This window comes from Helobdella robusta (genome assembly GCF_000326865.2).
Source record: "Helobdella robusta unplaced genomic scaffold HELROscaffold_38, whole genome shotgun sequence".
Lineage (NCBI taxonomy): Eukaryota > Metazoa > Annelida > Clitellata > Rhynchobdellida > Glossiphoniidae > Helobdella > Helobdella robusta.
The window spans coordinates 1,241,792-1,246,299 of NW_008704829.1; positions in this window are offsets into that span (position 1 = coordinate 1,241,792).

A 4,508-nucleotide genomic window follows, 5' to 3' on the forward strand; every position below is an offset into this window, starting at 1 on the left:
TTGACTTTTGTAAAAAGGTCCTACTAAGGCAACTTTCCAGTTGGATGGTATTTTTCCAGATGAAAGAGAATTGTTATATAGATGGTTGTCAAAGCCTGACTTAAATTTCGACTAGAAGTTATCAACTCGATAAAATTCGATTATCATTTTGAAATTAAAACTTTAACAATAATTGATTTGCATACATGATGGAATTTTGTATTTTAAAAGTTTTGTTTATTGTTATTTTTATTATTTGAAAGAATTTTGACGAAAATAGTTTGAAATAGGGTGTAGCAGCTCAGATATGATTGGTGTGTTCTGTCATATCTTCTGTGTGGGTGTGTGTACGTGTGTGTGTATACGTGTGTGTGTATGTGTGTGTGTGTGTATGTGTGAACTGTGTGAAAGAAATGTTTGTTGTATTATAACACAGTAGAGATATAGAGACAAATAAACAAAACGACATCAAACATGACGAAGATGCATATGGAAAGAAAGACAAATACACAAATATAGTAAATTCTAAATATAGATAGATAGCTCCTTATGTATTTCTCTCTCTCCTCTCTTCTTTCTATCTCACTCTCTCTTTCTTCTCTTCATATCTATCTTCTACTAATATCTTTCTATATATAGTTTGTTGAACTAAGCTATTTTAAAAACAAAAAAAATAATTCTTTACTTGTTTAATAGAAACATATTCTTTGGTTTATTATTTGCAAGTGAACCATCTTAAAAGGTCAACAAACGGTAGCAAAAATGAGGTTTATGTGCGTCTCTCTCTCTTTCTCTCTCTTTCTCTCTCTCTTTCTCTCTCTCTCTCTTTCTCTCTTTCTCTCTCTTTCTCTCTCTTTTTTTCTCTATATGTGTGTGTGTACGAAACGAAATCTATACAAAATTTAATTATTTTGTATCAAAAAACAGTAAATGACTATTCTTGCCAGCCAGCCGAAAACTAGAATTAACCCACACAGCCTCGTTTAAGGATGGATGCCTCCCGCCAGTCTATTCATCAGTCTAAACTCCTACCTTACTTATTTACAGATCTACCTGCTTGAAGAGCTCTGAAATCTGTAACGAGCCAACATACGCACGCTCTAAGATATCATAACTTAGATAGTTTAATACGTAACTAGAAAGGATTGTTTATATAACTTGACAATTTGAGATTCATGGAACAGTAAGCTTTCGGAAGAGAATCTTCTATCTTTCTATCTCTATCCCCATCACGAATGACTGCCTTAACGTGTCGAGAGGCGCTTCTCACTGAATGCCTTTCAAACAAATCCTCCTTCAGCTTCACTTGTTTGTTCCCTTAGAAATGTCATTCTCTATTCTTATTTTGCTAGCAGAAGGGGGCTCAGTGTAGAGTTGTTCACAACCTCAAGTTGACAGGCGGCAGCCAATCATTATTGCGGGTAGTCTTTCGGCGACAACCTCGTCTATGATTGGCTGCCAAAATTAACGCGAGCAAGGTTCTGTGGAAATGTCAACAGGGTTTTTTTTTATTGTTATTATTGTTAGTGCTACAGTTGCTGTCATCGTTATTGTTATTATTATTATTGTTGTTGTTATTATTGTTATTATTATTATTGTTATTATTATTATTATTGTTGTTGTTATTATTGTTATTATTATTATTATTGTTATTATTATTATTGTTGTTATTATTATTGTTATTAATGTTATTTGCAACCAGCTTATCACGATGAACTTAAGTTTTTTTTGTCGTGCTAATTTTACACCCTGCAAATAAGCAAAGAAATGTTTCACAATTATTTTGTCATTATTTATTTTTGTCGTCGTCATAGTAGTAGTTGTTGTTGTGTTGTTGTTGTGGTAGTAGTAGTAGTAGTAGGAGTAGTAGTAGTAGTAGTAGTAGTAGTAGTAGGAGTAGTAGTAGTAGGAGTAGTAGTAGTAGTAGTAGTAGTAGTAGTAGTAGTAGTAGGAGTAGTAGTAGTAGTAGTAGTAGTAGTAGTAGTAGGAGTAGTAGTAGTAGTAGTAGTAGGAGTAGTAGTAGTAGTAGTAGTAGTAGTAGTAGTAGTAGTAGTAGGAGTAGTAGTAGTAGTAGTAGTAGTAGTAGTAGTAGTAGGAGTAGTAGTAGTAGTAGTAGTAGTAGTAGTAGTAGTAGTAGTAGTAGTAGTAGTAGTAGTAGTAGAAGTAGTAGTAGGAGTAGGAGTAGTAGTAGTAGCAGTAATAGTATTCTTTGTTTATTACTAATATATAATAATATTGATCAGAAGAGAACTCTTTAATGAAACTTACTACGAAATAACAACAACAATAATAATATTAATAATACTAACTATAATAATAATAATAATAACTATATTATCATAATAATTTATGCAGATAAATAATTACAGTGTTATAAATAACTCCACCGATGATTAATTGTGAAAATATTCCAGCGGAGATCGATTAAATGGCTTTTGATACGAAGGAATTTGCCGCATGGTATTTAGAAAGTTATCGTGAAAATTTTAAAAGCCTGCCTGTTGAGGTTGACGAACATTTAATTCGAGACGAGACGAGACGAGACACTCACACGCACACACACACACACATAGTCGCACGCACACACACACACACCATATTCACACACACACAGAGGCACATACACACACACACACACACATACATAGGTGCATCGCCATCATCATCATCATCAAGGCTATCATCAAATTATCATCATCATTATAAACATCGTCGTCATTGTCTTCCTCCTCATCATCATCGTCATCATCACCAACACCCACCACTTGTTATCATCATCATCATAACCATTATCATCGCGACTACCACTTCACTCATCAAAAGATAGTTTTTTAACCCAAATTTTTGCCATATTTCAAATGATTAGCAAATCAAAAGGGAATATGTGAAAGATGAATGAACGAAGGAACGAATGAATGAATGAAGGAATGAATGAATGAATGAACGAACGAACGAACGAACGAATGAATGGATGAATGAATGAATGAATGAATGAATGAATGAATGAATGAATGAATGAATGAATGAATGAATGAATAAATGAATGAACGAATAAATGAACGAACGAACGAACTATAAATCACATATACAAACAACAGTGTTTGCCATATTGACTGAAAATGTAGCTGATGATGACAAAGACAATGATGATGATAATAATGATGATAAAGATGGTGATGATACGACGACGATGATGAGAAAAAAACGCATATAATCATATCTATTAGGATTATAGAATAAGATTCGAAATTTTCAAGATCGAAAGAATGTGCGAATTTTTAAATGAAATTTGAAAAAGGTAATAAATGAGAGATTAAAATAGAGAAAGAGAGAGAAAAAGAGAGAGAAAAAGAGAGAAAAAGAGAGAGAAAAAGAGAGAGAGAAAAAGAGAGAGAGAGAGAAAGAGAAGAAGATTGTACAGAAAAAGAAGAGAAAGAGAGAGAGAGAGAGAGAAGGAAAAAGAAAGAAAAAGATTATACAGAGAGAGAGAAAGAGAGAGAGAAGAGAGAGAGAAAAGAAAGAAAGGTATAGACAGAGAAGCAGGCAGACATACGAACTTTTACAGACAAGTGTAATTCTAGAGAGCAGTTATACATAATCTTTCGAACTCAAAAAAACAAACCACCTTGCTTCTTTGTGTTTGTGTGTGTTTGTGTGTGTGTGTGTGTGTGTGTGGTGTGTGTGTGTGTGGCGTGTGTGCGGTGTGTGTGTATGTGTGTGTTTCATTTTTTCATTGTTGATTGTTTGTATACGCTTTGTTTATTCATTGTCTCTTGCCAACTTTTTAAATTAATCTGTTTATAAGAGTCTATGTTTGTTTATGCTATGTTTATGTCATTTATTCTTTCTTTATGTTTTGTTTAATCTTTGTTTAAGTTTTAGAGATTGTATGCAGTCGCCAAAAAAAAAAATTCTTTTTTGTATTCTTATCTTGAGCCTGTGTGTGTGTGTGTTTGCAGTTTAACAATGGAAGAGATTGATTGATTGAATGAAAGAGGTGAATGAATGAATAATGAATGAATGAATGAACGAGTAAATGAACGAACGAACGAATGTATAATGATAAATATAGATAAAAATAAGCAGATAAATAAAAATAAACGAATATATGCCTTTATTGCGGTTGAAGACGTGAACTGATGGATAAATTGATGTATTATTAAATGAACGGACGGATGAACGAACGGATGAATGAATGAATGAATGAGTGAATGAGTGAGTGAGTGAGTGAGTGAGTGAGTGAATGAATGAGTGAGTGAATGAATGAGTGAGTGAGTGATTGAGTGAATGAGTGAGCGAGTGAGTGAGTGAGTGAGTGAAATAAGGAAGGAATTAATGAAGGAATAAAAAAAAATGTTTCGCAAGTTGTTTACTTCAAGTGCTATGTTAATTTAATTCAAACTTGATTTATGCCGATTTAGTTGTTAAATGCGGTCTAAGTATTATTTATTTTCCATCCATCAATCAATAAAGTCTATTGAGTGATGATTTGGATAATTGGTTGGTTGGTTGATTGATTGAAAAGATGG